Source organism: Argopecten irradians, chromosome 8 (genome assembly GCF_041381155.1).
Source record: "Argopecten irradians isolate NY chromosome 8, Ai_NY, whole genome shotgun sequence".
Classification (NCBI taxonomy): Eukaryota; Metazoa; Mollusca; class Bivalvia; order Pectinida; family Pectinidae; genus Argopecten; species Argopecten irradians.
This window is the reverse complement of record NC_091141.1, coordinates 20,781,232-20,793,096: the sequence shown is the minus strand read 5'-3', so window position 1 is coordinate 20,793,096 and position 11,865 is coordinate 20,781,232.

The following is an 11,865-nucleotide window of genomic DNA, read 5'->3' as shown; positions in this document are numbered from 1 at the left end:
ATTGAAAAATAGTCATAACATTAACATTTTTCAACCGAAGAAGACAAATGAGGTATCAAAATGACCACATTAGAACAACAAATACATATCAGGACCAAAAAATACAATATATGTAGTAATTTCTACGCAGGAAATGAAAAAAAACGGATTTAAAGCACAAAAATGGTGATTTTTCAGCAAATTTTTCATATTTTGTTTGACGCAGCAAAAATGTTTCCCAACAACAATCTATTATTTCTAATAAGTTTTTTTTGACCACTTATCAATCAGTTTAAACAACAACAACAACAAAAACCAATGTTAACATTGTATAGGTTCCGGTTATGACGTCATCAAGATGGCCACCATCTCGAATTTCAAAAAAAAAAAATGAAGAATAGTCCTAACACTGATATTTTTCAACTAAAGTAGACAAATGTGGTATCAAAATGACCACAAACGACAAATACATATCAGGACCAAATAATCCAATATGTGTAGTGATTTGTGCGGAAGAAATAAATAAAATAATCTTTTAAGCTCAAAAATGGTGATTTTTCAGCAAATTTTTCATACTTTCATACGCAGCAGAAATGTTTCCCAACAACAAATTATTACCCGTAATCAGTTATTTAAACTCCTATCAATCAGTAAATTCAAAAACAACATCAAAAATATATAGAAATGCAAAAAAAAAGAATTATTGTTATACCCTCAATTTTGTAGATTAGCATCGTCTCAAAAAATAACACAACACCTACTGATAGCGTAACAAATGTAACCTAAGCTAAGCCTGTGTTTCCGTTAATATCATTAACAGTTCCCAAAGTGTTTGTGTCTTTGAAAATGAGCACATTCATTGTTTATTTCCTGTGCATAGCATAAGCAAAATGTCAGATGGTTACTATCAAAATGACCTCATTTATGACCTCAAAGAATCCGCCTTTGCCACCTATGGTCACTGAGGTTCACAAGAATGAGGAATTGTGCTTCATACGAATTAAGGAGAACCAACTCAACCCTCCGCAGAATGTTGATCTGGTGTCTTTTCCATCATGCCGGGGAAGTCTGGAACATAATATAAGATATGTGAATCTAGGTGAAACTAGGTTGGAAACAGGAAGAGCTCCCACATCCCTGAAGCCGATGTTTCTGATCTTAACTCTGACCATGGACAGTTGACAAGTTAGAACCACGATGGTAACCCGGTAATGTAATGTCACATCAGGTCACCGAGGTCGAAGACGACACTCTGGCGAGAAAGCACGCACAACGAAAATGATTAGCATTAAGAACTAGTGAAAGAAATATGTGACACTGTAGTAACCATCTTATATTTCCTTGCGTTATACACAGGAAATAAACAATGGATGTGCTCATTCTAAAAGACACCATATGTTTCGAAAAGTGTCATGGTATTTACGGAACTTTAATTTGATACCCTATAGCTATTAGTTAGCGTTTTGCTGTAATAATTCAGTTTGAGAGGCTACTAGTCTACAAAATTTCGAACATGAAAATGGATTATTTTGAAGTCCCACTTAGATATTAAGCCAACTTCAAATTCAAATTTGTTAAGATATAAATCGTCAATAGCCAATGTTATATTCAGGAAATTCCAAGACACCAGGAAACTTTAGTGTTAGCGGTTTGGAAAAAATAACAATCATGTGCCGCATCCGGTGATGTTTTGTAAACCAAATGATGGTATAACATTTCTCTTTTGCATTTCTATATATTTTTGTTGATGTTGTTTTAACAGATTGATAAGAGGTCAAATAACTGATTGTGAATAATAATTTGTTGTTGGGAAACAATTTTGCTGCGTCAAGCCAAATATGAAAAAATGCTGAAAAATTACCATTTTTGAGCTTAAAATATTTTTTTTTCATTTCCTGCGTTCAAATCACTATATATATTGGATTATTTGGTCCTGACATGTATTTGTTGTTCTATTGTGGTCATTTTGATACCTCATTTGTCTACTTCGGTTGAAAAATGTCAATGTTATGACTATTTTTGATTTTTCAGTGAAATTCGAGATGGTGGCCATCTTGATGACGTCATAACCGGAACTTATACGATGTTAACATTGGTTTTTGTTGTTTTTGTTGCTTAAACTGATTGACAAGTGGTCAAAAAACTTATTCACAGAGGATAAGATAGAAATGTATTTCTACATTTGAATGTGTAGTTTGATGAGACATTTAAACTTTATGCATCTGTATTTCTTTTCTTCAAGTTCGCTTATTATCCCCCACTTTCACTGAAAAAGGGAATATTAATTTTGGTCTGTCTGTCTGTCCGTCCGTTCGCCCAGCTGTCTGTAACGCTTGGTTTTCGTGCAATAACTTCAAAAAATCTGAAGCGATTTCTTTGTAACTTGGTCACATGGTCAAATGTGCCAATGGCTCAGATGAGGTCGCTCGGCACTTTCATCGGACCCTATTAGGCGGAGTTATGACCCTTTGGTTAACGAAAAACAGCATTTCGGCTGCTTCGTTTAATGCCTTCCGCAAATGTTTGGAAATTTGCAGCATGGTTAAATATCTCGGGGCCTTGGCCAAGTTCTGATCGACACTTTCATAGGACCCTATTTGGCAGAGTTGTGGCCCTTTGAATAATGAAAAAAGATATTTTCTTCTGTTTCCGTTCAATAACTCTCGGAAATATTACCGGATTTTCTCCAAAGTTGGTAACATGGTTAAATGTCTCCTTGACCAAGTTCGATCATTGAATCCTATTTGGCGGAGTTATGGGCCTTTGATTAACGAACGCGGGGGGTATATATTCCACGAGTTTGCTTGTTTATATATTTGTTGTTTTGTTTTACAATTTGTACATCGCCAAGTGATCGCATGTTTGTGCCCTCTTGTGATAGTGTTATCGGACTCCAGCCCAAGACATCAGCTCAAAATTTATAGCGTGGTCCCATTGAAGTATACTTGCCAAAGGCACCAAACCATTGGAAACACTTACAAACATCAATCTTCGAAGTCTACACTAAACCATTATATTTTTGTTAGAGGTAAAAATCGTACGAAAAGGACCGAACGCTTTTACGAGTAAGGCGTTAGAATTAAGATGAAATATATGACAGCCAAGCAATGGTGTCAGCAGGCAAATGTTCTGTGGCCAATCTGAACAGAACTTTTTAAGAAATTGGTTCAGAATTTTTTTTTGTGAACAGAAACTCTTTCAATGTGATTTCGAATGTGGTCGCCCATATACGAATATACGAATAATTAAAAGAATTCCATAAGAGCTTTAATATGTACTAATGTAATGTCCGTCTTTGTTATAGGACCGTGTACGTAACATAGTGCTATTGGATTTATCTTAAAGCAATCGTTAAAAATATCAGCCTAAAGTAGCCAAAATAAATACATGGATACCAATGTATTGATTGATCTCTGACTGAATTCCAAGTTCCCTGTAAATATATCAGCTTCTATTTACATAAAAATCATAAACGTGTATTAAATTTTTGGTGTTTTGGTGCGTGGTACAGCTGACTTGCAGCTGTGATCCGACAGAATCTGACACATGCATTGCATGTTTCTGACATCTGAATGTTGAGAAATTAACGCTCTGATCTTTCACACATTAATACTACAGTGGAATATTGAAATTGTTGAGATAATCCGTACACTCGTCAAGTAGCGGACAGCTGCGGAGGTCTACTAATCTTACCAATGTAAATTCGCCTAGTCCCCCCACCTGTTGAGCATGGATTTTAAACTCCTTCATGAAAAATACCAATACATATATAGCAGCAGTGCTGTACCCAGCATGTGGGAATGCAGTCGTTTTTTCGTTATTGAGAACATTAATTAGTGGTAATTCTGTAATGGCTTCTGTCCCGGGTGAGTATATAACATTACAATCACGACTTCAGCGAGAGTGGAGGGCCTTCTATCTCCTAAGCCCTGTCAATACACCAAATACCTACATTGTACGTCATATGTACTAAAGAACTATTATACATTATTCTGCTAATTTTTTGGTTGTTGAATTAGAAAGTGAATAATTTTAAAATGTAAACATGCCTTCCGCCCACACCGAATGGGGGGCAAGTGCGCGAACCAGGTACCTATTGAATCCCGTCGTGATCACATCCTCGATATATTGTGTGTGTTTAATGTTTTGTAGCAAATGCGTTAGTTCTCTGCCTCTTAGGAATGTATTCTAAGGTAATTTATGTTAATGAATGGACGACCAGGGTTACTGAAGCTCACGCAATACACAGTGGTAAAGGACAAATAAGACGGTTCATCAACAAAACTCTCACTAGGCGCATTCATTTTCAATTGTCATATGACCTTCAACTTTATCATTGGTGAATTTTAATTACGCAATAACATTGTTTCCCGTGTTGTTTTATCAACATTATACAGTTACACGGACACGCCCATCGTTTTATGGTGTTAATTTGCATCGACAGTTTTTTTGACGGTAAACAAAGAATGCAGTCCAGCTAAAAAATCCAATAAATGTTGCTATATTATCGTCATGTAAAGTGTCGCTTATAAACAAACGTTAACAGTCTATATTGTTCCGTTATTTTACGTCTTTGCTGGTTTAGTTGATGAACTAAATACATTAAGGATCACAAAAAAGCCAAATAACACAGGATTCACGGCGATTCCTGTGCTGCACTTCTGATGAATGTTATTTTATAAAGATGATATGTATCGTGTGTACAAAACTACGGGCATGGCATATGAAATTTAATTTTTATATCAATATACACACTTTGTCACATTGAATATAATATCCAGTTTTATTTTACTGAATGTGATATTTAGCTGGTGTGCAGTGAATGTGTGAAGTGGTAACTGGTGTTATGATACTGAATGTGGTATCTGGTGTTCAAAGTGAATATAGTATCTGGTGTTTATACTGAATGTGGTATCTGGTGTTCAAAGTGAATATAGTATCTGGTGTTTATACTGAATGTGGTATCTGGTGTTCAAAGTGAATATAGTATCTGGTGTTTATACTGAATGTGGTATCTGGTCAATATACACACTTTGTCACAATGAATATAATATCCAGTTTTATTTTACTGAATGTGATATTTAGCTGGTGTGCAGTGAATGTGTGAAGTGGTAACTGGTGTTATGATACTGAATGTGGTATCTGGTGTTCAAAGTGAATATAGTATCTGGTGTTTATACTGAATGTGGTATCTGGTCAATATACACACTTTGTCACATTGAATATAATATCCAGTTTTATTTTACTGAATGTGATATTTAGCTGGTGTGCAGTGAATGTGTGAAGTGGTAACTGGTGTTATGATACTGAATGTGGTATCTGGTGTTCAAAGTGAATATAGTATCTGGTGTTTATACTGAATGTGGTATCTGGTGTTCAAAGTGAATATAGTATCTGGTGTTTATACTGAATGTGGTATCTGGTGTTAATAGTGAGTTAATAACTGAATGTGGTATCTGGTGTTAATAGTGAGTGAATATGGTATCTGGTGTTCGAAGTGAATATAGTATCTGGTGTTTATACTGAATGTGGTATCTGGTGTTTATACTGAATGTGGTATCTGGTGTTCGAAGTAAATATAGTATCTGGTGTTTATACTGAATGTGGTATCTGGTGTTCAAAGTGAATATAGTATCTGGTGTTTATACCGAATATGGTATCTGGTGTTCAAAGTGAACATAGTATCTGGTGTTTATACCGAATGTAGTATCTGGTGTTTATACCTAATGTGGTATCTGGTGATTATACCGAATGTAGTATCTGGTGTTTATAGTGAATGTGGTATCTGGTGTTTATACCGAATGTGGTATCTGGTGTTTATACCGAATGTGATATCTGGTGTTTATACCGAATGTGATATCTGGTGTTTATACCGAATGTGATATCTGGTGTTTATACCGAATGTGATATCTGGTGTTTATACCGAATGTGATATTTGGTGTTTATACCTAATGTGATATCTGGTGTTTATACCGAATGTGATATTTGGTGTTTATACCGAATGTGGTATCTGGTGTTTATACCGAATGTGATATCTGGTGTTTATACCGAATGTGATATCTTGTGTTATCGAATGTGATATATACCAATGTGATATCTGGTGTTTTATACCGAATGTGATATCTGGTGTTTATACCGAATGTGATATCTGGTGTTTATACCGAATGTGATATCTGGTGTGTTTGATATATCTTTTACGAATGTGATATTGGTATAGAATGTGTTATTGGTGTTTATACCGAATGTGGTATCTGGTGTTTATACTGAATGTGATATCTCCGATATTTATATACCGAATGTGGTATCTGGTGTTATATGAGTGATGTGTTATGTGAATGTGGTATCTGGTGTTTATACGAATGTGGTATCTGGTGTTTAGTTATAGTGAATGTGGTATCTGGTGTTTATACCGAATGTGGTATCTGGTGTTATACGATGATGGTATATGTCCGAATTTGATATCTGGTATTTATACCGAATGTGGTATCTGGTGTTTATACCAATGTGGTATCTGGTTTTAAATGTGGTGAATAATGTGGTGTTTTATAGTGATCTGTGTTTATATGTGGTATCGGTGTTTATACCTATGGTGGTGTTATACCGAATGTGGTATCTGGGTTTATAGTGAATGTGGTATCTGGTGTTTATACTGAATGTGGAAATCTGGGTTAGTGTGTATTGTGATGGAGTGAATGAATGGTATCTGGTGTTTATACCGAATGTGGTATCTGGTGTTTATACCGAATGTGGAATCTGGTGTTTATAGTGAATGTGGTATTTGGTGTTTATAGTGAATGTGGTATCTGGTGTATAGTGAATGTGGTATCTGGTGTTTATAGTGAATGTGGAATCTGGTGTTTATAGTGAATGTGGTATCTGGTGTTTATACCGAATGTGGTATCTGGTGTCTATACCGAATGTGGAATCTGGTGTTTATACCGAATGTGGAATCTGGTGTTTATAGTGAATGTGGTATTTGGTGTTTATACCGAATGTGGCATCTGGTGTTTATACCGAATGTGGTATATGGTGTTTAAAGTGAATGTGGTGTCTGGTGTTTATACCGAATGTGGTATCTGGTGTTTATACCCAATGTGGTATCTGGTGTTTATAGTGAATGTGGTATCTGGTGTTTATACCGAATGTGGAATCTGGTGTTTATAGTGAATGTGGTATCTGGTGTTTATACCGAATGTGGTATCTGGTGTTTATAGTGAATGTGGTGTCTGGTGTTTATACCGAATGTGGTATCTGGTGTTTATACCGAATGTGGTATCTGGTGTTTATAGTGAATGTGGTATCTGGTGTTTATACCGAATGTGGAATCTGATGTTTATAGTGAATGTTGTATCTGGTGTTTATACCGAATGTGGTATCTGGTGTTTATACCGAATGTGGTATAAGGTGTTTAAAGTGAATGTGGTATCTGGTGGTTATAGTGAATGTGGCATTTAGTGTTTATAGTGAATATGGTATCAGGTGTTTATAGTGAATATGGTATCTGTTGTTTATAGTGAATGTGGTATCTGGTGTTTATAGTGAATGTGATATCTGGTGTTTATTGTGAATGTGGTATCTGGTGTTTATACCGAATTTTTTGTGCTTATATCCAATGAACTATATTATATATTTTGTTTACTCAATCATTCGACCATGTCTTTCCATTGATGTCCGTCCGTCCTGTTACACCGTGTATCTTATCTTTTCATTGATTTCAGTCCGTCCTGTTACACCGTGTATCCTGTATTTCCATTGATCACCGTCCGTCCTGTTACACCGTGTATCTTATCTTTCCATTGATTATAGTCCGTCCTGTTACATCGTGTATCTTGGCTTTCTATTGATCTCCGTCCGTCCTGTTACATCGTGTATCTTGGCTTTCCATTGATCTCCGTCCGTCCTGTTACACAATGTATCTTATCTTTCCATTGATCTCCGTCCGTCCTGTTACACCGTGTATCCTGTCTTTCCATTGATCTCCGTCCGTCCTGTTACACCGTGTATCCTGTCTTTCCATTGATCTCCGTCCGTCCTGTTACACCGTGTATCTTGTCTTTCCATTGATCTCTCCGTCCTGTAACATCGTGTATCTTGTCTTTCCATTGATCTCCGTCCGTCCTGTTACATTGTGTATCTTGTGTCTTTCAATTAATCTCCGTTCGTCCTGTTACACTGTGTATCTTGTCTTGCCATTGATCTCCGTCCGTCCTGTTACACCCTATATCTTGTCTTTCCATTGATCTCCGTCCGTCCTGTTACATCGGGTTTTCTATCTTTCCATTGATCTCCGTCCGTCCAGTTATACCGTGACGCGTATTCATAGATTCGGTGATTGATGATGTGTTTTTTCGCTCTGGTGAGATTCTATATATGAGCAGTCTGCACTTTAGTCATCAAAACTAGCTATAATAAAATGATTTCATGTCGGATAAATGTTGTGTGATTCAAAGGGCCTCTTGACTATTACTAGAAATTGTTACACGTCGCGATTCAGGCCTGCACTGCCTATAGAACTGTGAACATATAATCTCTGACGCTTTTTATTAAAATCTCAAGCAGCAATATTTATTACATGATGACCGTGATATCCCATACGACGTTTTATAAAGAGATTTTTTTTACGTGAAGTGTTTTGTAGGTTGTTGTGTCGAATGGTACCTCGCGGAGTAACAATCACGGTTGCAGGTGTGTGTGATTCTACCTCATTCACAAATAAACTTCAAATTTCATATCATCTCTAATATCTCTAATTTCACTCTATTTCAGTGCCTGGGCTCAGAAATTGGTTTTAAATTGTTTTATCATCTTTCCTTAAAATTATATTATTTCACCACTTCCGGTACAATGGTGAACATTGCGCTCGTGTCGTTGTAGGTTTATGATTTGGACGCTAAAACATACAAATAAGATACACGTACACCAGTATTTATTTATCACACAATAAAAAAAACATTCATTAACATACAACATATTTTAGGATTAAGTATACATGTTTATGCAATGGAGACAAAAAGACTATGATGTACTCTAAATAAACTGAGAAGCGGTTTATGATCATTATCTCCATAACATATAAATATATATTCATATTACTCCCTATAATTTTAAAATTTACTACGACCCTTGCTTCAAAATCTCAAATATATTTTGGAACTCTTTTTATAGAATCATTACGCCATTCTCAGACAAGCAAAAGCGACGTTGCCAACGGCGACGCCATTTTTTTTTCATTCATGGGATGATAAAGTAAATCGCGAAGCTAATGGAACTGCTCGTTACAAGCAAAATTGAATTATATTACAGTACATAATATTCAGGTAAGTTTTAGATCTCCGAGTAAACCTTCTGCTACCGGTATCACATGAAATAACCCTTCACCTCTAACGATGATACTATATGGACAATATTTGTTTTACTCGTCATGGCAAATTTTCTGCGGTTATGTTCCAGTAAACATGGCGGTATAATGCCATATTCATGGTGCGGACATTGGGTTATCCTGATTAGGAGGTTATTGGGTACAGATCAGATCTGGCTGTCATACTCAGACCCACACGGGAGATCAAAGCTCGGTCAGTATTGTGTCAACAAATTAACTCGTCAGGTGGATAAAAGTTAAATGTATGCATCAGCACTTGGCACAAGTAGATCATTGTAACGGTGACTTTCGCGCCATTACTTCCGTCCGGCAGCACGCGGCCAATCGGTACACCTGATCAATGGCAGACGACACTCAGCTGATTGGACAGACGTCACGCGCCAGACTTTCTGTGAATAATTCAATTTTGGACGGTAAATATAAAGCTTTGGAAGCATCTTTGATGACTGTTGATTTTATGTATACGCGAGAGGATTCCGTTTGAGTCTGTTGTATTTGTACACCCGACTGGTGTTTATGCCTCACTCTATCTAACCGGATCGGTAAAGTCTATTTACTAGAACTCACGGACAGTTGCTGTACAACAATCGCTCCCGTTTTACCTCAAGATGGACTTGTAAGATTGATAAATGGATGAGAACCGCCCTTTGTTTACAGATATATAAACTCCCGCCATGTGTGGGATCTGGAACAACATTTTAGTATATCCTTTGTGTTTGAGCTGTTTCATACGTAATGCTCGTATACAAGAGTCTGTCAGATTTAAGTGCTCCCATGAAATGAATACTAGGTTTAGCACCCTATGATCAAGGCCTTTCCAGGACAGGTACTTCCATGTTATGTTGAGTGCGAGTGAGGCTGCGGTATTTAGTGTTTGTCTCCTTGTGACAGCGCGGAACTATTACATATTTTATATTGCATAGTGTTGTCTAAGTGAAGCACACTATCGTTCAGCACACCTACACTGACAACGGGCTAACCAATATAACAATACAATAGAATGTTCTTATCAAATGTCGCACAGCAAAAAATAATTAAAATACTATAGCACAAACCACGGGCATGTGTCTCAGTGGAGGCAATAATAAGTGCATGTGAGCAGGAAAAGAGAAAGATCTCGTCTGAATTCTAATATGCCGTAGTATTTATATTTTTGTTTTACATACGACAATGACGAGTGGACATCAGACATGCGTGATGCCATACTAAAACAATGAGGAAGACGGCTGTGTTGTGTGTTTTATTGAGAACAAAGGCGTTAATTCCCTATAGATACCATCTTTTCCTGAAGCTTTTCTGTCCCAGCTTTGTAAATATACCTGCCTACCGGCTGTGAGCGGCTCCTGTGTCGTCACGACCATAGGGCTGATGAGAATAATTTATGAATATTATCTAATATACGGTGTTAAATATCGCACCTATTCCCCTTACGGCATTGTTATACAGAAATATTTTCCATCCGACTTCATCGGAAAGATATCTTCTTATTTAAAATTTATCGCTTCCCGATAAAATTCTTGTAATAAAGCAAATCCGCAATTACATGGCGGCGGTACTTTGCGCTCGTCGATGGTATCGGAATGTCCCGAGGGCTGTTATGCGCGCTCTATAGTCACCTATGTACATATACCTATAGATATAGGTAGAAATGTTATGGTATATCATTAGAGTATAGTGTATATGGATTTGATTGGCGTATCAAACACCTGTAGCTATGTAATTTTATTTCATTGAATCATTCTTACTACACAGAATTCCGTTTGGTTATTCACGGGAAGAATGCTTGTCCGCCATTTTCCTTTGATTTTGTCTCGGGTTCTTAGTTTGCATAATTGCAATGCGATCTCTAATGAAATAGAAGCTACTTGTCGTCCTCTGTTGCCCGTAAAACACGTTTCGTGTCAACATTACAGGGTTTGAGGATGGTAAAGGAAGCTTGACCTCTTGACCCCAGGGCCAAAATGAAGGACAGCCCGCGCACGTAATGTGACTTTGGTTACAAACAACATAATACTGAATCTCATTAAATTGTCGATTCGGACGATTCATTTACACAAAAGGTATTACATCTCACGAATTAGTGTCCTAGAAAAAGACAACTGCGGTGACTGAATTACAACACAAGCTTGCGTTTGCAGACTGTTGAAGTTCAGCTAGTCCCCAATCACCATGTCTAAAACATGTACAGGAATGGCCAAAGGCTAGCAAAGTGTTCTGTGGATGATATCATGTGTTTAGACTGCCATTCCGTACTATAAAGAGACGGCCTTATTAAACCACAAAATCTGATTGTAATATCCGTTCAGAACAACATTCTTAGAAAGCTAACACTTTCAGTATTCAAATCTAGATGAGTTTGGCGATAGTGACAAAGATATCCCCGATAACGACCATTGGTAATTTCACCTTCCCTTCATATCCCACACATCAAAGTGCCTGCGCAATCACAGACCGGAAGTCAAGCTTACATCGATAATAACTGAAACGACGGAGAGAAATGCATTTCC